We start from the raw sequence: 22,411 nt of genomic DNA, 5'->3' as shown, positions 1-22,411 counted from the left end.
ATGACAAAGCTTGTGAAAGATGGACTCTGATGTTTTAGGGGAATTTAAAATATTTAAACATTTACTAATAACCCCATTACAATACTAAGTCAATCTTTTCCCTGAGAGAGATATGTTTCCCCAGTGTCGGTATGGACTCCACACCATCCCCAATCTGCGAAATAGTTCTGTAGTTATATGGGATCAAATTACTGGAGGAAAATGTTCAACAGGACGTGACTCCATCAAGAACCTTTATTGTCGTTTTCTGTTTCCATAATGAAATTTTGGTGAAACAACAGCTCAGAATGCACATAGATTACACATAACACACAAACACAACAAGACATAATGGTTTCACTTTTTCCCATTTCTCTTTTTTTGATTGCATCAACAACACTTCTTGAGAGGGTTGAAGCATGAAAATAGTCCATCGCATTCGATAAGATTCATGCTCAAGTCAAAAAGACAGATAGCAATCCCTTTACAGTTACTTTATAGCCATCACTGCTCCCAACAGACTCTATAAGTGTTTCCATCCCTGCTGTTTTGCAGACAGCATAAACAAGTTTTATAATAGAAACAGAACACTTATAGATCTTGCAAAAAGAGAGCAGGACATGGAGCACAGGCAGAGTAACAGGAGGAACCAGCAAAGACTATGAAACCCAGTGAACTTGTATACTGAGGGAAGGGTGGAGAATGACATTGGTTGCAGGTGAGCCAATAAAGGGGATTAGGAAGAGTTGTGGAGGAGAGCAAACAGGCAGACTGAAGGAGGGTAAATAATAAACACAAAAGAAGTTGAACTGGACAAAAATAAACTACAAACCAATGCAGAACACAATATCAGTGGTAACCAAGGTTACACTGATATAAGGTAACTCAATCCAAATGCATGAAGAACAGAACACAATAATAAACCAATAATTAAATACAAAGGAATGAGCTATATCTAACAATGAATCCAAAAACAGTTAACTGAATATACTGAGAACTTTGAATTTTTTTTAAATAAGTCAGATGAACTCAGGTGATCAAAACACAAAAGCAACTTAAAACTATAATCTAATCACACAAGAATCATAACAGAAACATGTCCATAGAAAAACTGATGTCGTGGTAGTCTTTGGGACCACCAATGATCTTGTGTGTGAAGCGAGATTGGACATTACAAAGGGTTTTCAGTTAGAGTGACTGTCTGATATAAAAATAAGGAGCTGTATAAAGTAGAAACATTACAGCAATATAAATGAATACTAATTTATTAATTATTAATTAAAATAGCTACTTGAAGGTCACCACCTCCTGCCTCTGATTTAAATAATTTAAAATTTTTACACTGCACCAATATTCAACAAATTGTCATGGTATTGGGTACGTATTTGGCCCACATGCAGAACACACACTCAGAAGAACTCGGATTCAATGTAAAACAGTGTGTATTTTACAGGGTTGGATAGGATCGGGAATCCCAGAGCCGGACGGAACGGAGCAAGGCGGGGCAGAACCTACGGAGAACCAGAGATCAGTGAGAGCTGGCAGAAATGAGTGAATAACTAATAAGGGAAGCAGGCTTAGAGAGAATGCGTAGAAAATCCGCCAGGGAGGGGTGAGCGGACCGTCGAGGAGCGAGGCTGCTGGAGATGGATCGCTTATTTGCAGAGGCAGGGCGAGGCAGGGAGGCGGAGAACGGTGGAGGGAGAGCAGGGCACGATCTGGGCGTCTCAGAGGACGGAGAGGAATAGCTCCAGAGAGTCCTGGGAGACTTCTGGAGAACGATGAGCGCTTCGGATCAGGAGTCCAAAGAGGGAGCAAGACCACTAGGGCAGTAACACTCTGGCAGAGAGGTGTTGGCAGCCGTCTTCTTTAATACGCCTCCAGAGGTGTCTGTGATGCAGAACACCTGTGGGTCTCCGCCTCCCTGCAATCAGCCCTCACCTGCTGGAAAAAAGGAGAGCAGCAGCCCAGCCTAGGGCCGCTCCACAGTTCCTGACACAAATGTTTTCTCAAGTCAAATATATGAAATCCTGTTTGATCTTAGATATCAAACAAAGCAGTCATGTTCAGTTTATTTATGAAATGGCTTAAACAGTCTAAGGAAACCCAGCAGATTGCATCGAGTCACACACTCACGGCATTCGCTCCTCATGGATGAACCTGTAGCGACAGTGGACACTCGCTTGCACTGTGTGATAGACTTTGCAGTAACCTCTCATACCAAGCATGTATGTAGCAACAGTGGAGAGGAAAACTCCCCATTTAACAGGAAAAAACCTACAGCAGGACCAGGCTCAGTTTGAACGGCCATCTGCCAGGACCGATAGGAGTCTTGAGATTAGGGTGGGACTCATTTTCAGTCCTGGAGTTTCATGCCTCAGACCGACCCACTTAAGATAACGAGTCATTATTAAAAAATATGCAGATTTATTTAATATTTAATTTATTCCCTTTTACCTGTGGGCTTTGTGGATTACTATTTACTATTTTCGTTAATTACAAACATCCCCTCATCACCACTAGCTCTGCTTCTGACACTAAATCACATTTTCAAATAGGGTTGGGCCTTTGTCGTATTGTTTTATCGGTATCTTGAAAATTTTCTTATCGTGATAAGAATTTGGATTTATCTTGACAACTAAAATCCAGCTAGTGGTGTCTGAAAACCCCCAAACGTTAGTTTTGCTGTTTTCTCCACTGTTGGTTTATTGAAAGCATCAATAAATATCATCCATCCATCCATTTTCCAAACCGCTTCTCCCTCATGGGGTCGCGGGGGTTGCTGGTGCCTATCTCCAGCGTTCACTGGGCGAGAGGCGGGGTACACCCTGGACAGGTCTCAATAAATATCAATAAATAAAAAAATATAATTAAATGCAGTTACTGCGTGCAGTTTAGTAATACACATCAAACACACTTCTTTATGTAACTAGAGTCTTGATTAAACAGGAATTTTGTCTTAATATATGTTACATTTTTAAATGTTTTTATGGACAGTATTAGTGCTTATCGGGCAATAATTGACATACAGTCACAGCCACACAGTTACCTGAAAAAGACTGCAAAAAGCTGTAAGTACTCTAATCGATATTATAACAATACATTGTTATAAAGTTTAAGGTCCATATCACTCACCGCTATTTTGAAAATGGACATTATTCTCAGGACAAAGGAAATCAGCCCTTGTTACAAAGCCATCTGATAAATTCAGGTCAGTTTCATGAATGTAGAGCTAAATCATCTAAGATCTCAGAGCACTATTTATACAGAACAGCACAATAATCTTCATTATAATAATTCTAATATTTACTTAATGAGAAGTCCTACCTGCCCACTCAGGATCTGTGGCCTCATGTCTGGTACCTGGTGCTGCTGTATTACTTCTGACTCTGAGGGGCTACAAGATAAAGATTCCCAGTTATGTGGCCTGGCATCATACTATCATATAAACTATATAACATTACATTATGAGCCACAATATCACAAAATTCAGACTTGGTAATTAAATTGTAGGGTGGGATGCAGGCAAAGTTCAACATCTTTCCTAACCAATTTCATCGTCATCATTTCATCTTTCAAAGCGTGAGCTCATTTTACTGAAAAAAGCTGCCGATTTTTGCACGTTTTCAGAGCTTTCCTCTTTAATTCAGCTTTCTTCACCACGCTCTTTCTACACCTTTCACCTGACGCTACGTCAGACTGCATCAAAAACATGAACTGGGAGCCGAGGCAGTCTAGGGAAAGTGGTAGTGGTGCAGCATACGTGATCCACTCCACAGTGACATGACTGAATGGCATAGCACGGCATGGCACGGCACGTTATTATAAATTATAAAAGGAGCGAGAACAACCATATGGCCCAAACAACAGACCGGCCCACCAGGAATTGTCCCGGTCCTCGCGATTAGCCACTCGGGGCCTGCTTGAGAAGACAGAGCGGCGACACAAAGAAAACGCAGAAGCACTAATCCAGAAAAATGAAAGCGTTAATGGCAGTAGAGGCTCCTTTAGTGACTTTATCTTGGAATAAAAACGCACTTCACATAAGCTACAGTTAGTTCCAGCAAAAGGGCAGTCGATGGCTTCGACTAGGAAAGAGTCAAGGTTAAACACGGAAAGAAAAGGCCAAATGTATCATCTACAGGATTAAAACATGACGTTATTGGCAGCGGTAGCTCAGCCAAGAGGGTGTCACGGCTAAACGAAACACCAGGCCTGATATATCTTCTATGAAGGGAAAAAAAAAAATCATCAGCTTCTCTGAAAATAGCCACCCAGCGCAAACGTCACAAGCAACATAGTACTCTTTTTAGATTGGAGTTAGTTTTAATACGTTTGCAGCACTTTAGCTTTAGCCTTCAAGACCGACTAATCTGGATTTATACTAATTGAAGACGGCAAGAGACTTTCCAGAGGTAAAATCTTAACTTTCTATAACCTTTTAACCCTTATGTGGTGTTCGGGTCTGTGGGACCCGTTTTAATTTTTTATTGAACGAAAAATGATACAATCAATTAATTTTTCAAGCTCAGATTCACTGGCCTTGGCTCATTTTGTGTGAAGAACATATATCAGAAAACGATTTTAATGACTACACGCTGTACACCCCCCCTACACATTTGTATTACATATAAGGTGTCCGGGTCCACTGGACCCGGGACTAATTGAAGTGTGGAAACCAATGTTCTGTGTACACAACACTCTTTCCTCCTCCTGTCTGGGCACATTTAACTCTCTGTTTAGTGTTAATCTTTAGTTTATCGCACTCTTTCTGCTACAAATGGAGTAGATAGATTATAAATATAGCGCTTTGCCAGTGTGGTTTCTTATAACAACTGATCAAGGTGGCCAAACGATACTATGCGCAGAGGACCCTGTAATTGATTTTGGAAGAGAGAGAAGTTTTTGATGATAATGTTGAGGGATAGTATTCAAAAAAAGAGGTTTCAGAATTTGAGGATCCCATTTCTTAAAATTTGGAGTCTGACAGTGACTCTGAAGCAGGACAAGATTGAGCATCAGCCAGTTCCAAAACGAAGACAAGTCTCCAGACCAAGCCGTCAGCAGCCAGCCACAGGGCCAAGAACAAGAAAGAACAAGAACAAGACAGTCAGCATGGAATAAGTGAAGAAATATGGAAGTCAAAAATTTTGAAATTGAATGGTCTCACCCAAGAAAAGAGTCACCCCGCAGGCTACCAATGTGATAAGGATGCAACCAGGATCAACACAAATGGCAGTTACTCACACACAGGACATGAAGTCTTCTTTTCAGCTTTTCATACCAGATTCCATCCACAAAATTATTCTTGTTTTTGGAGAGAGGTGGAAGGAAATGGGCCAAACCCATTTACATGACTACTTCAGGGTTCTTATCCTTGCTGGAGTTTTTGGGTCTAAAGTCAATCCTTACAAGTTTGCATACATGGGTGACACAAACCTGGTATCCTATGTGCCAAATGAGGAGGATTCCAGAGGAGAATGCTGCCCTATCCTACAGAACCTACAGAACCTACAGAACCAAAATCTGCAGAGCCTGAAGTAAGTGTGTGATGCTGTTCCAGTACATGTTAGGCAACAAGAAGAAGCAGTGCGAAGTGTGGAAGATGGACAGAAAAAAACAATATAGATGCATCAAGTGCAAAATGTATATATGCAACACACACAGTAAAACTCAGCCCCTGATGTGTTGTACAGGCCATTGGCTAAAGGTCATGGGGCTGATGTGTGTTCTTGACTGATAGATTTACTCTGTGTTTATATAGCTTGTGTTGTGGACCTGAATGGGTTAAATTTCTGAGTTCAAAAAACTAAAAGTCACTAGTTTTGGAAAAAACGTGCTTCACGTGTGAATTTGTTTCCATTCATATCATGATTTTATTATAATTAATTTGCTTTATTATGTTTTAAATAACCAAATATTTTGTTTATACAACTTGAAATTGGGATGAAGTAACATTTGTTGAGTATTTTTACATAAAAGTGTTTGATTGTGAGGCATTAAAAAGCACAAAATGCAACGGGTCCACCAGACCCACAAACACTGGCTGAGTAACAATAATATGAACACCACACAAGGGTTAAAAGAACCTTACTTTATAAATCCTGTAGCACCCCTCATAGCAAAGCGTTGTGTGGCACTAATAGGAAATCTGCTCATTTGCTGCTGGGATTTAAAGTGGCCCGAATCATAAAACACAAACTCAGAGTGCTCTCCGAACTCGTACCTATCGATGCTCAGTGACCTTCGACCCCGCTGACAGGCCACAGCTGAGCTCTAGAAAAACGCACAACAAACACGAACACGGATGCCAAGAGAAGCTACAGGGATTAAGCTTTCCAAGCAGAGTTCCCCCACACCACAGTAGGTACGTCCTACACACGTACGCTCAGCCTTTCATTTACCAAGCTCACAGCCTGTGTTTTCGCCCCGACGAGGCAGATGGTCATGAGGCGCAGACAGACACATGCGCTCGGCCACTCATGCGTAACAAACTCAACCCCCGTGCTGAGCCAAATCGGAGAAAATAGAAAGGTCTCCCACATTGACTAGGACGACGTGCCTCGGGGTGCGCGTTAATGTAAGCTGTCGTTTCAGAGCATGACCTGTGGCGGAGCATGTGACTCAGACGCGCTAAATTTGGTTACATAATGGTTGGACAAAGGGCTCACCAGCATGCCAGCCAACACTAAAGAGTTGCCTCCAGGCCAGCGCTGCACAATGATGGAGAAGGAACCACGTGAGGAAGGATAAAAGACAGAGTGAGAAGAGGAGGAATGGGTGGTGGAGGCTCTAAAAGAGATTAATGAAGGGGAAGAAGAAAGGAGAGAATGCGATGGCTCAAAGCATCCATGCCAACTGAGATGAACATGAGCGATCTAATGGCCTAATGTAGAATTTGTCACTTTAAAAGCAATTTCAAACCATCCCACTGGGTTGTCCATTCATTTGGCTGTGACTTCTGTGACTTCTGAGAGCTACATTTTATTAAATTATCCCTTCTTAAATCCAAACAGAAATCTGCAACTTGCAATTTAGGCAGGTTTGTGCAGGGCTTGACGTTTTGAGGCAAGCAATGTTCAAAGCACAGACAAAAAACAAAAACAAACGTAGAATTCATACCGCACCACAAACATGCATTTTATCTCCGTACACCACACAACCTCGTGCCTCTGTGAACGCACACCGACACGGAGCTCCCCTGAAGCCCGTCATCCAAACATGGCGGCAGATATTCACGAATCCTGTCTTCACGTACAACATAGTAGGAGAGTGAGACAGGATGATGTGCTGCTGCAAACCCAAGAAAGATGACTTCACCAGAGAGACGCGCAGCACTCGTCTTCCTCCGGCTTCATCGCAATCACACTCACAGGGAGAGAGAGAGACAGATGCACTCAGCAAAGAAAACCTGGGGCATGCACAGAGAGGATGCGGCTCTTCACAATGTAAGCCACATTTAAAACTGGACCACACGCACTCATGCTAAGACTCCCATCACACTCCTGAGTGTCAATGGCGGACGGATTTGATGCTGCTGGCAAGGTAATAAAGATGGTTATCATGTTTGTAACAGGATTTTGCTCCTATCCTTTGAGACTAACCTTATTAAAGGTTAGTTAAGGCCTATCACTCGAGGGTTAACGTAAGACCAACACATCTCTGGTTTTATCCCCTGTTGTTACATCTCTGACGTTTCAAATTTCCAATGAGGAGAGCTTCCAGAAGGTAGAGTCGCCTAGAAACTCAGTGTGGAAGAGCGAAACTATTCTGGGAGAAGTCCTTAATTTCCTCAACACTACATGTTTGTCTGTTCCTTCAAAATCCACATAGAAGGATATTCCTGCACTGCATTTCTTTGAGACTCTCACTGCAATCAATCAGCCCTTTAGTGCAGGTCACCATAAACACCTGTCTCCACAAACACCTGCCAGGCACATTTCCCAAGAATAATAGCAGCTGGCCGTCTTTGACACTATACCATTTCCAAAGAAAAAGAGAATGCTTTTCTGTTCTACCTGGCTGTCAGAAAGCAAGGTGAGAGTGGCATATCTGCTCAGATAGAGGAGGTGTGAGAAGCCCGTGTTACTGCCTGCTGGGAATTGGATAAGAACAGTTGCGAGGATAAATCACTGAAAACCATTTTCCCTTTTTCCTTAGAGCTAGATAGAAATGTGACTAAGTTCTTTCACATAAGGTTTCTGTGGGTCAGGTTAAGTCTAAACAACTATTCAAGCTTAATCAGATTAACTATTGCTCAATGTTCAAATCCAAAAGCACTTTATTTATAAATTATTAAAAACATTGTTTAACCAAAGTGCTGTACAGTAGTAAAATGGATCAAACCACGGCATAAATGGTGATGGAAGCAAAAAATATAAAAGCAGAAACAAAAGATGCAGCAAAGATGGAAATTTTTAAAATAAAAACTAAAACAAACCAACTTACACTGTTTCAAAACCCACAGAGAATTAAAAGCTCTATTCATTCAATACAGTAGATATTTACCCATTAATTTCTATCAGTGGAAGAAGTTTTTTTTTCATTGGACTCTTAAACCCTTCATCCTAATAATTACTATACAAAAAAGATGCATCATAAGGACACATCAGCTTCATAAACCTAACGTTATGATGTTTCACAAAATACCTTTACTTCCACATAAAGGTAAAAGTTATGTTGGGGAAGACTGATATTTTGTAAATGTATTTCAGCTTAATCAGTGAGTTATGTTTTCACAGGAGTAAAACAAACGTTCAGAAAACAAGAAAGTATTATGTTTACCTTGTTTTTATGGGTTTTGGTTAGAGTTACAACATATGAACCTATGAAACCAACATGTTACACTATTGTCAGACCACATTAAATAGTAAAAGAGGGACATAACTGGCTTTGCTTAAATGAAAACCACGGCAACTGAAACAAAACAGCATAAATCTCCAGGTTTGAAAGGTATTTTTATGTAGTTTCACCCTTTTATAACTTTTAATTACACCAAAATAGAGTTTTAATTGCATATTGACAGGTTACAAACTATACTTAATGTGGAAAATGTTGTAAACCACCCAAGTCAAGACTGACTAATGAGTGATGCTCTCATTACAGTGATCTCATGCTTTTCTGATGGCAAGTACAGTATTTGCAAAAGAAGACCTAAATACCCTTAATCACTAAATCAGTTCTTGTTTATGTTTGAAGCCAGTTAATTGACAACAAGGAACAAAAAACTATAAGAGAATTTAGTCAACAAAAAGTAACAACGCAACATGGCTGCTCGGCTGAGCAGTGTTATGCTAGACTATAAATGCTATGCTAGCATTAGGCTGTATAGCAGATTTGTTGAAATCCTACTTTTATGTCTAAAACTGTCTGTGTGCCACCCTCCTATGGTTTGACGAGTGTCTTGCGTTAAATTTGGAAGTCATCTCCCAAGTGGTGGAGAATGACAGAGCTAAGATCTTGTGGGACCTTCCGATACAAACAGACAAAATGCTATTGGCCAACCAACCAGACCATTGATAAGCAGCAGAAGGCTGCCGTTGTAATTGATGGGGCCATACCGAGTGATGAAAACATCAGGAAAAAATGTTCCAATCTTAGGAAGAGCTAAGATCCCAAGAAGAGCCCTCAAGCTCCCAGGCCTCTGGTAGAGGATCCGAGCCTGAGAAACGGAGAGCGACCTACCCTGCTCAGAAGCATGAGGGGTAGGACGTTATGCTCATTTAAAATGAACGACAAAATGTACAGTGATTAAGACACGGAACAGTACAACATGGATGTTTGAGAGCAACATAGAAAAGTCAGGAAAGCTTTCGAATGAGCATCAGCGTAGCTGTAACCCTACTGAACAACATAAGCTAACGTTAGCTGTTATTAGCTTTAGCTTGATGAACAGCCCCAACAACGCTCCACTGCGGGAATACATCCAGAAAAGCAGTGGAATGCCTATATATATATATATATATATATACATATATATATATATATATATATATATATATATATATATATATATTTTATATATATTATATATATATAGGCGTTTTGTACTCTTCTTTGTTAGGATGGGGAGGAAGCGTAGTGTAGTGGACCTTACATATAAAAGCACACTCTCACAAGCACACGCAGGTGAGTGGATCCAGTTGGTTCCATTTAAACGTCTGTACGAATAAAACCTAAAAGAAATGTATTTTTAAATAAATTTTAACAAATAAAAACTAAAATGAAGAAATAAATCTGTATTATGTACAGTACTTAATTGAAAATCTCTGCTGTACACGTATATCAGGAAATCAAGAAATCCTTCAAACAGAACAAATGCCGTTGAACACTTTCAAAGCAGACTCTCAAAAAGTTAAATGGCAGGACTGGAATACTAACAGACCAAAAGGTTAATAGAGAACCTGCACAGAAACCTTGGCCTCTATAATAGGTTGCAAAATATTAACGAATTCTAACCCACAATAGATGTTTCAGTGATGATAATACGTAGCTAAATTCAAAACTAATCTTGAGGCAGCTGTCAATAGAAAAATGCTGATGTGTGTTCAAACTAAATCTGTCTACAATAATGATAAAAAAAGAAAAGCATGGATATTCTATTCATAAGCCTTGGTGGCACGTGACCCAACGCTTACACAGTGTCTGCGCAACATGCTTTTCCAGCTTACAAAAAACCTCATTCATTCAAGCAATAACTCACACAGGCTCCTCTCTTATTTAAATCCCATTCTCAGGTCATTTGGGCTGTCAGAGGCCGTAAAAGTGCTGCTAGTGCAGTCTGTGTGTCTGTCTTTTCCCGCCTCACTGTGGTAACACCGCTGGCTATTTCCTTCTCAGCATAAGGTAACCATTAGAAGTGAGAGCGGATTGGCAGCAGTCTCCATAAAATGGGATTTGCTTAAAGGTTTTAGATGCCTTTCAGGAAATAAGAGGTCAGTTGTAGTAGCTGATAAATAAGTGCATACTGTGGAAATTGCACATGAGTGAAACCCCTGGCCTGTCTCATTCATCATGCAAGATTGTTGTTTTGATTTATTTTAGCGGCCCTAAATGCTAGAATGAGAATGAACCGTCATATTGTCTCCACATACATATGTAAGATGTGCTGATATGTAACAATAATAAGGTTTGTGTAGCACGCCTAATAATGTCTACAAAAGATGCACCAGTCAGAGAATTGTGGACGATTTCCGACCACGGGCTTTTGAAAATCTTTGACAACAATTTAGCTCGTTACAATTTTTCTGTAAGAACTACAACTAAGAGCACTGAAAATGTTCAGAGTGGTCAATAAATACTTATATTAAAGACCTACTGTATAACAGAAGCCCAGACAATGTCTATTGACAGGAGTGAGAGAGCTGTCACTGCAACAGGGGTTTTAAACATTTAAAACAACGGCAAAATGTTTGAGGAGTTCACATTTTAAACTGCCATCAGCATCTTATATATCAGCCCAGTTAACGTTACGAACTGTAAACATCAGTCTCCGTGTTTATTCTCCTGGAGAATGTAGATCCTTAAAAAGGTCACCGATATTTTTAAATCCAAATCCATTTTTCATAAAGGTTTAGAGGTTGGACACCTGAAAGATTGAAATGTACACAGCTTATGCGGCACAGGACGCATAAGTCACAGGTGCCAGGAACCTTCTAGCAGGTTCCTGGCACCTGTGCAGGGGACTTCCTGTTGTGTTTTTGGGCCAACATAGCTCAACATTGTCATAGGTATTATATATATATATATATTTATATATATATATATGTTATACATATTTTGTTTTGGATGGGTGGATGGATGAATTGGTGGATGTATTTATGATATTATACAATTTGTGAAATAATATTCCCTTAGTTTTCCTTAAGAAATGGTATGATAATGAGTTTCTTAAAAATGTACATGAGAAGGCTGGATTGTTAATTGCTATTATCACCAAACCAGTGGTGTTGTTAAAGTCCATGTACTTAAGCACTGTAATTACCTCCACGTGTGAACTACATGTTCTTCCATATTTCAGTTTTATGAAACGTGATATACTTCAGCTTTCACTGTATTTTGCCAAAAAGGAAAAAAGTAATGATATTCTGCAACGTTTCAACCAGAAATTCAACCTGCCACAGTCCTTGATGTTTCGCCTCTAAACGGCAATCATCTAGTACCGCCTCACCTCATCCATAACTGTCTGGTTTGAGTCCTCCACCTCAAAGAACCGAGCCAAACTTCAGCGGATAGCGAGAACATCCGAGTGGATTACTGGTTGTACTCTTTCATGGCTTCATGGCACTTACAGCTGCAGAGTGATGAAGTATGATGGCAAGATCCTAACCAATCAATCTCACCCTGGGCCTTACTTCTTTCAACCTTTTGACCGTTTCCACCGTTCTGCAAAAGGCAGTTAACGTTTAACCATCATGCTGTAAGAGTTTCTTCTCTTTCAAATTATTATCAATTGTTGTTGATAATTATTATCAATTGTTATTGTTTTAATTTTAAAGAACCACATTCCAACAAATTCCAAACTGTTCCTTTCGAGTGCTTCAATACTACACGTCAGACTCCCTCATTAACACACCATTTTGAAGACGAGAGGCATTGTGGGGTCCAGTACCTTCTCAAGGAATCTCCAACATATGGTTCATTAGATTGGAATCTGATTTCTCTTCCTCCTGGATCCATAGCTGACCCAAACTAAAACCAAAATCCTGCCCATTTAACTGAAGGGAAACATTACAAAGCTCAATGCTGGGATTACTATTGACAAAGGCAACCAGAGTGTTTTACACTAAAAGAATAATGCAGTGTATGAGGCGCGCCCGAGAAGCTAGATCTTTCATAGCCAAAGAAACTGGCTAGCCCAAATCAGCATGAAACATCTGCTCAGATCTGATTTTTTAATATATCGGTACACGCCTTAGCATAACCCATACTGGCCAACACCGAACTCCAAACATTTTGAGCTATTATAGTTGACAAAAGGAATACATAAACACTGAAACGTGGCATTCCTATGTATCTAGATTTGCAACAGTGTTGATATGTCACTTCTAAGGCAGAAGCAGTCCCATCTGTGATAAAATGTAGGAAAAAAATATAAACTTTTTACCAATAAGTTACCTTGCCTTCAGTAATGATGTTGAGTCCCTTCATGCTCTCACCTCCACTGCTCTTCCCACTCTGTTTCCTTCATCCACCACTTTATATGTTCAACTTCTCTACAACGATGCATTCACTAGAAGAAAACGGACTCTCTCCTGTTAGATCTCACTCGTCTCACAAGTACCACAGCTGCTTCAGCTGCACACACCACAAAGGAACTCCTCGGTCACCTCAATGCTTAGCGACAGAGCACCCTCTGAGGATAGGCTCCAGCACTAAAATGTTATCCAGCTTTTTAAATAAACTGTTCTATTTCACATTAGCAGCAAAATCTCTCGATTGTAGTGGAGCTGAGAGACAAGCAACCTAATAAGCATGCAGAAAGAGCGCTCACCACTGAACCCAAGGTTGTAATTTTCCAGAAGGTGATGCCAACCCACATGAAATTCTGTTCGACTTCTCCTTCGTCTACATTTCGACAGTTTCCTGAGTTTAATATAAAAATGTTAAGAACAAATATTTCACTTTTGTTTTTCATTTCTTTTACGCACAATGTTATTAAAGCAACAATAAGATGCTTTAGGCTCTCAGTTCTTAAGGTAGACAAACTGAACCAGCTACAGTGATAATACGGGCTTATACTTAGTAACATTCAGGGAACTGAAAATTGAGCTTTGACACTGGTTACATCTCATGGCACCTGTTCGTCAGGGAGAAGTGGAAGGAAGCATGTTAGCTTCTCCCTTCTCCCCAAAGTTGAAGTGTTTGGAGCAGGGAAATGGGCCAGCGTAAGGTCTAGATCAAGCTGAACAAGGGTCAAACTGTGGTGACTGGGTCAGAACCCCTCCAAAACCGCAGCTCTTGTGGTGTGTCCCTGGTCTGCAGTAGTGAGTTTCTATCTAAAGTTATCAGAGGAAGGGATGTTGGTGAACCAGCAACAGGGTCATGAAGAACAAATGCTGGCCCACGTGGGCCAATCCAAGGAATGAGCTATTAAGAATATAATGCTGGTTCTGGTTGAAGGGTGTCAGAATATATATGTAATCGGAGTTTGTGCATATGGCATATCCATTGTGGCCCACCTTAAAACTTGCAGGACTAAAGTGACCCCTCCTAGTTTCTTGAAGATAGATACCACAGCACAGTTTCAGGGGTCTGGTCCTTGCATCAACAGGGCAGCGCTGCTTTGGCAGTGAATGGAGGACTAACACTAGAACGGTGGTCGCACTGTTACGCCTGACAGGTCCACGTTTCTTATGATAAATACCTTAAAGGGGACATTCGCAGCTGCAACAAAAAATAAAAACAACAACATTGCTTTTTTTTTTTTGGTCCTGCACCTTCTATCCAGCCTGCAAAATCAGAGTGATGCTCTCATTAAAGTGATCTCCTGCTTTTCTGATGGCATCTGCTCCAACATCAGGTGTTTGAATGGACTGGAGGCCAAATCATTCACAGCTGGCTAGCTGCTCATCACGACATGCAGCAGTGACACGGCTCGTGTGCCCCCCTCGTTGTTCACGGGGCGCTGTGTGTAAGGCTCAAACGTCATCGACAACCGTCTCTATTTATAACCAAACTCTTACACAGCAGCAGATGATGTCACGCTCTCATGCGGGGATGTGCATGCACCGACGCGGGGGGGGTATGTGAGACGGCTCATCGGCCGGAGAGAGGTCTCCTTTGTTGGAGCGTGCATCACAGAGGTATGGGTCAGCCTTTCAGGGCCCTGAGCTATGGTTGCTCAGATCAGAATCACAGCTGTGAGGAGGGACAGCTGGGAGATACAACCCCAGGAGACAAAACAAAAACCATATGTCAGTTCTTCCGGTAATGGGAGGGGAAAGCGTTAGGTTATTAGCTCCTGAAAAGCTTATCTCAAAAAAGTCAGCTGAGAGAAACTTTGGGTGAATAACTGGCTTCTAATGCAGCCACTGGAGGCTAACAGAGTCAGCTTTTTTTTCTTAGCACCTAAGACTGATAAAAGCAGCCTAATACTTAAGCACAAGGTCTTTGGTGAGATAAGGGTCATATTATGCAGCGAGGCAGGCAGCTCAGCTCTAAGGTGACGAATAAAATAGACCATGAATGCTACATTCTCCAAAGACAGTTTCATTATCACAGGGGACTGTAGTGAATGCACTGGCAGACCGGGCCAACGCATGACTCAGACAGAAGGGAATCTAGCTTAGCTATCACTGAAGAGGCATTGTTAAGGAGAAATAAAGAGCAGTATTGACTCCCCTCATCTGCTTGTTCTCTTGAGGACGGCCTGGTGTGGCTTAGTGGGAGGATGAATGATGAGCCCGAAACTGCATTTCTTAGGGTTTGAGGTATTTATTACAAAGTGTCTGACACAGTACCAAGTCACTCTTCAAAGTAAGTCAGAGTGTTTAGGTCTTCAAACGATTCCACGTGAAGTGACTCAGAAAGAAAGCGGCCACACAGTATATTGTTAATATTTCAGTGTATTTGTGCAATATAGGGCAACATCTGATTTAAAAGATTCTGATATGTGTTGAGTGAAAGATCATTCACATCTTTGGCTTCTAACATGCAAGCCCACAGAATGATGCTGCCACCACGTGTGTAACTGTGAGGGCTGATGTGTTTCAGAAACTGTGTTGTGTTCATTTTCTGCCACACATGGAAAGATTAAATTACACACTTGTACACTCCATGTACTCATTAAGTGACTTTTGAAGACAGCTGGCTTTTATTCAGGGGTATTGGGGGAATAAGTACAGATACATGTCAGACTTTCAAGATTCTATTTGTAAAAGAACCTTGAAACACAACGCACAAATATGCAAATGTACTACATAACACTACTTTGTCTTAGCCTATCACATCAAATCTTAATATGTGACGTCACTAAAATTGAAGGGGTTTGAAAACCTCTGCAAGACACTGCATATAAGATAAGGTGTGCGTGTTTAATATGAAATATAGCAGGCTCAATCCTGGCTGGCATTGTTTTTGTACTACTCTTTAGTTCCATAATGCTAAAGAAAGGTTTTTAAAAAACGTTAAACCTAAAGTAGTGTTCACAGGCAGCACCAGAGAAGCCTGCTCAGGCTGAAGAAAAGCCTTTTTTTTCCTCTTTCAAAACGGGAAACCCAACCAGGAAAATATACAGCACAGCTGACTGAGATCTTTCATGCGTAGGAAGAAAAAAGGGAATAAAGGCAGGAAAATAAGAGTGCATTTACTCCCCTGGGTCTGCCTGCTCACGCTCTTTACTCAAGGGTCAAATTACACGAAACCGCACAACAACGTGGGCACATCCAGTTCATTAAGTCCAGCAGGCCTCGCGTCTCACTGGGCTTTGCAATGTAAAAAACAGTAAATTGTTGTTAGAAATAAAAGGAAAAAGAAGAGTTCTTCCACTTTGAGATGTTTTTTGGTCTAATTTGTGATAGTACAGACAGAGATCGCTTTACTATTTCCGTTTGTGATTAAGGATCCTGCTGAAACCAGATGTCTACATACGCTGCATGAAAGGAGACATCACATTTTACTCATTGTCCGTTTTAGATCAACAAGGACTACCTAAACTTTTACTGTTTGCTCAGTTCTTTAGCAAACATCAGCTAAACATTTGTTCTTATTTTCTTCAAATTCAAAGGTACACACATATCTTGTCATTATTTGGTAGAATTGCCTTTAAACTGTATGATTTGAGCCAAATATTGTGGCATTCTTCCTCAAGCCTCTTACAGTTTGCTGGAGTTGTGACCCATTCACCCCTGACAGAACTGATGTGGCTGAATCAGTAGGCCACCTTGTTTACACACACTTTGCCCACATATCTGAGGGACTGAGACAGGGCCATGGAAATTGCAACTCTAAAACAATTAACTTTGTTGTCCTTCAACCATTATGTAACTAATTTAGCAAGATGCTAAGGAACAAGGTCCATTTTCAAGACCCAATGGCTCATGCTTTGACTTCTTGCTGGATGTCTTGAGATGTTGCCTCAATATTCCCACATAACGGTCTTTACCACCAACCATTTTCATGAAATGCACCGCTACAGTAAAACACCCACACAACATGGGGGCACAACCCCCAGTCACAATTGGAATGATGTTCTCAGGTTTGTAAGCTTCTCACTTTTTTCATCTAATGTAAAAATGGCCTATGTGGCCAAAAACCTCTACTAGTTTCATCAGACCACAGGGCATGTTTTCAAAAATGGAGGTCTTTCTCCCTTATTCTGGGGTTGATTCAAACATTTTAACACCAAGACCAGTTCACATCTAGCCTAGATGATCTAGGACACCAACCCCATCCTGTTCTCAAACAGTGTGATTGCTGGACATTGCCAAGATGTCTAGATTTCTATATGCCTGACTGAACAGATGAACGTGGCATCTTCAGGCATTAAAAAAAAAAATGAGTACCAACAAATTAACCAGACTTGTGTAGATGTCGTAAAACGAAGCAGCGTGTTTGAGATGGTGCAATCTACTGTGTATTAACCAGAAGCTCATAAAGCCTTTTGGACTCCCAAAATTATTCAAAGGCTTAGTAATGTTACTGTTTGAATACTTTAGATTTTAAAGAAAACAATCACAACAATCATTTTAATTTGATTATTATTATTATTACAAACTATAGATAGTTTTTGATAATCCTAAATTAATTAAAACATTAAATTTAGCATAACAATGTCAAGCTGTATGTGTCTTATATACAGTGTTTGTAAACATCTGGTTTCATCTGTATATAATCTCTGTATATGACCATCGCTGTTATTGTGAATTCCGTACTATTATTTACTGGTATGAACTCCTCACTCTCAGACAAAATCAAAATCTTTTTCTTAAGTTAAGCCAGTTCAGTTATAGAAAAAAATAAGTTCAAATGGAGTTCTTTCTCAGTTCAGCCATGAAATCCCACAGCCTGACCAATGGCGTGCCACCTTGAGGTCATAATGCTGCATGGAAAACGTTCCTGAACGACAGTCGGTCCAAAACAGCATGTGGTTGCCAGGTCTTATGCTTTCTTGTTCTCCAACAGAGATCAAAAAGCAGAAAGGCCTCTGACGTCAAACGCACGCTTCATCCAGTTACACGAGATATCAATCCTGCCAGAAACATGTGTAGATGTAAAAAGATTTTTAAGGGAATTTCTTAGCCAACACCAAGACAGGAAACTGTTCTTACATGCCTCAGATGGGACACAGCAGTCCTCCCAGCAGTCAGACCACCTACTTAGCTAACAAATTGTGTGTGGGTTAAAAAAAAAAAAAAAAAGATCCCAGACTCTGTGAGAGTATTTGTATGGAGATGCTCTGTCATGGCAGGTGTAGCAGTAAGAATCTCCAGAGACAGATGCTGTTAAAAGCAGAGGAATAGTCAGCAAAGAGCATCCTGCCGTAGCTGGTCCTATGTTCCAGGTGGTTCCAGACTGTATGGAGAGTGATGGATATGGCGTTGTCTGTGGATTTGTTTGGCCTGAATGTAAACTGGTGGTGGTCCAAACACGAGGGGAGGCTGGCTTGCATGTGTTTGAGCACCAGTCTCTCAAAGCACTTGGTTATGATGGGATGAGAGCCACAGGTCTGTAATCTGCCAGGCTGCATGAAGATGCTTTCTTGGGGACAGGGATGTTTATCGCTGATTTCAAAGAACGGGGGGGGATGGAGTAGCCTCGTGAGACCATCCTGATCTCGCGAGCTTTCAAGGTTTCACTCGCAGATCAGTCTGGCTACTCTCCGTTAAAGAAAATTTGGAGCCGTTCACCAAACGAATGTCCAAACAGCGTTGGCTTTGAGGCGGGTTGAGGTGTGACGCAACGAGAAGCGTGACAGTTCAGTCTAAAGAACATGGCGGCTTCAGCCGATGAAACTAGCGTTAGCGTGGCTATCGAGCAAGTTTTATCGGAATTACAGAGTATTTCTTTGCTGAGCTAACGAGCCTTTACCTGCAGCAGCAAGACTAGCTTGGCTTGTGGTTGTGTTTTCGTCATCGCTCGTAACAGAGCGACGACAAAGCATCTTGATGAGTACGTCACATGCATCGTTGATCTGATTGGTTTATTTGGCCCGTCTATCACCAACATAGGCCAATCAGCTAACCAGTATTTTCGCCCCTTCCCAAAATTACTTCAACGGAAGGTTTCCAGATGGATTTGCAGAGCAAATCCATCTGGCGGAGTCAGGTAAGGGATGGAGGCTTGGGCAAGGAATAAATAAAAAATGGTGGTGAAGACAGTAGAGAGTTCATTGCAGCATGCCCTGAGTACTCCGTCGGGAACGGCATCCTTCCTGGGATTCACGGCTTGGGGAACCTGCCTAACCTCGAGCTGTTGGATGATGAGTGCCAGGTTTGTCGGTGGCTGGAAGGGATGGAGTACAGTAGAGTGGCCACATTTCTTAATGTGGATCTTCACACAGGTCGGTGTGGCCATGAGGACTCCATGAGGCTAAACAAAGTTGTCAGTCTCTTGAGCTAAACGTGTTTTCAATTGCTTTGTGTGTCCAGTTAATGTGAAATCTTAATATTAAGATTTTTTTGCTCTTCATGTTCAGGATAAATTGCATATTAAAGTAATATTTTTGTGTATTTTCAAGTGCACCCTGTCGGGGGAGGAGGGTCTAAGTTTGGGGCTCCCTCATGTTATCATTTATGTAAGAATTGTCCGTGTATAATATAGAGTATAATGCAAAATGTATTTTTCTTGCTGTGATATCCAGCATAACTCAGATATGTCCCCCAAAACCATGATATCACTTGATTGTGTTATAAAATAGGGGAAAGCTAATACCTAAGATCCGTCCCTCTAACCTAACATGTCACAATGATGACAGCTTTAATTGTAACATAGTCCCTGGCACTGCACACAGTGACTATATTAAGTGTGAGGGGGTCTATAGCTTAGAAGAGTGAAACACATACTCCATGGGCAGAAGATCCAATATTTGAAACATGGAGAAAATAAAATTTCATGGGCTATTCTTGACCACCGGCTCAAAGCTAATTCAGTTTGTTGCTAGGTTTAATCTCTAAAATTGGGAAGCCCAGCAGCAACATTTTGTTTGTGTGACCCACTTATATGTACAGTACATGTTTGGACATCCACAAAACCAGAAAAAGAGCTGTCACTGCTGCTGGCTGATAATGTCTGAGGAGCCTGCAGGGATTTATTCTTATATCGAGTTAATAATTCTGTGCTTTCCACCTGAATCCTATGATACGGTGTACTTTTTAAACCCTGGTTCATGGTCTGTTAGAGAGATCAAGCACTGCTATAAGACTTAAAAGCTGAATTAGCTTCAGTTTCTTTATATTTCCTCTCTGTGGCTGAATCCTGTCTGCCTGATGAGATTACGTCACGATGAACACTTTCTTTTCTGTTTTCAGAAACCCAGGGAATGAGAATAATTCAAAAGGGAAGGAGGGGGATTCTGAACTAAATTAGCAGAGTTTTTTTTTTTGTTGTTGTTGTTGTTGTTGTTGTATGTGTGTGTTGGTTAAAAAAAAAATCCAAAAAACAAATAATGACAGGCTTGGTACGTATTCCTGAATGTGATTTTGTAGTCAAAAAGTGGACCGCCAAAAACATAAATAGACCCACATTTTCAGCCTCTGATAAGACACATTGGGGACCAACAATAGTGCATCTTTCACCAGAGTCTGATTATTTTTTTTTAAATCACTTAAAAACTAATCAAGATTCTAACCGTGCAACTGTAATATCTCGTGTTTTTAACGCAGGCTTCAGCAGCATCCACGTGTGCCATATTTCTGTCTACTGAACATAGAAAACTTCATTTTCCTCCCTGGAGCCCACCCTGAATTCCCAAACGCCAGGAGACAGTTAACCCACAGATGGGACCTGAGAAAAGCTAAATATGTGCTCTATTATGACAAAGTCATCATCTACAACCTCTTAACTTCTTTTTTTTTTTTTTTTTTACTTTTATCCTGTTAAAAGCACACACTCTTACTTACTTTACTTTAAAAAAATCTGATAGGAGAGGTATGGACTTTTTTTATGCACCACTCTCTATTCTGATACCTCTGATTAAATTCCTGTTCAAACACTTTCCTTCAGAAGTCACATGTAACTGGTAAAGGGAGTCAATCTGTGTGTAATTTAAGCTCAGTTTAAAGCTATCCAGTGCAGCCCTGATAGAGAACATTAGTAAACAATTAACTTGAAGATCAAGGAACACAGCAGACAGGTCACAGAGAAACTGATGAGAGAAAGTTCAAGCAGGGTTAGGTTATAAAACAATACCCGAAGATCTAAACGGAATACTTTCCAGATCCATGAGCTGAAAGTATGGCTGAACTGGAAATGGACCCCCTGAACTGACAGGCTGAGCAAAAAGGGCATTACTAAGAGAAGCAGACATGAAGCCTACGGTTACTCTAGAGGAGCTGAAGAAATCCACAGCTCAGGTGGAAGAATCTCTTGACAATACATCTATTCATCCCTCACCACACAAATCTGACCTTTATAGAACACTGAAAACAAGAAAGCCATCGTTGAAAGAAAGAGATTAAAAAGAAGTCCCTTTTGGAGTAAATGAAACGTCATCCCTGTTTCAGTCCAAGACTCTGCTCTGGTCTAATCAAATTAAAATGAAAGCTTTGGTTCGACATGGTAAATGCAAAAAATGGCCAAAAACTATCACTGAGCGCATCGTCTCCATCGTGAAACAAGGTGGTTGTGGCATCATTCTGTGGAAAGGCTTTTCTTCAGCAGAGACAGGGAAGCTAAAACGAGTTGATGAGAAGATGGAGGAGGCTAAATAGGGAAATCCTAAAGACTGGAGTGGAGGCTCACCCTCCAGCATGACACAGACTCTGAAAATACGATAAGAGCTGCAATGGAATATTTTAGATTATATTATGAGCATATTTATGTGCTAGAATGGTCTAATCCTAAACCCAAATAATTATCTATGGCATGACTTGAAAACTGGTGTTCACAGAGGCTCCCCATCTAATCTGACTGAGCATAAGCCATTTTCCAAAGAAGAAGTCAGAACTAAGCAGTGTGTTTTGTTGCTTTATCACAAAAAAAATTAAGTATTGACATCTGTGGCTGTGATGTGTCAAAATGTGGAAACCTTCAAGGTTCACGAAAGCTTTTGGCACAGTACACTTCCGAGTGCGCTGTAGTGCTGCACTCCTACCATGCAGACAGAGCAACAACGTGTAAACTGATATTATGAGCAATCAGACGTTCAAAAAATTTACCACCACGGAAGCCAAAACGGACACACAGGCATGCATCATCCTGAGTCAAAGCAGAGAGCGCAGCCTGCGGGAGCCGGTGCATGCAAACAGAAGGTCAGGCGGAAAAGGGCAGATGA

At 40.9% G+C, this 22,411-nt stretch overlaps 1 protein-coding gene across 1 annotated transcript in view; it reads right to left on the bottom strand.

The window, feature by feature from the left end:
- The window catches only part of sept9b (septin 9b), a 113,412-nt gene that overhangs the window by 90,242 nt on the left and 759 nt on the right, over nt 1-22,411 (bottom strand). The window lies entirely within an intron of this gene.

This window comes from Fundulus heteroclitus, chromosome 5, assembly GCF_011125445.2.
Source record: "Fundulus heteroclitus isolate FHET01 chromosome 5, MU-UCD_Fhet_4.1, whole genome shotgun sequence".
Classification (NCBI taxonomy): Eukaryota; Metazoa; Chordata; class Actinopteri; order Cyprinodontiformes; family Fundulidae; genus Fundulus; species Fundulus heteroclitus.
Note: the sequence above shows the minus strand (reverse complement) of the source record. Positions and strands in the feature narration are given on the sequence as shown.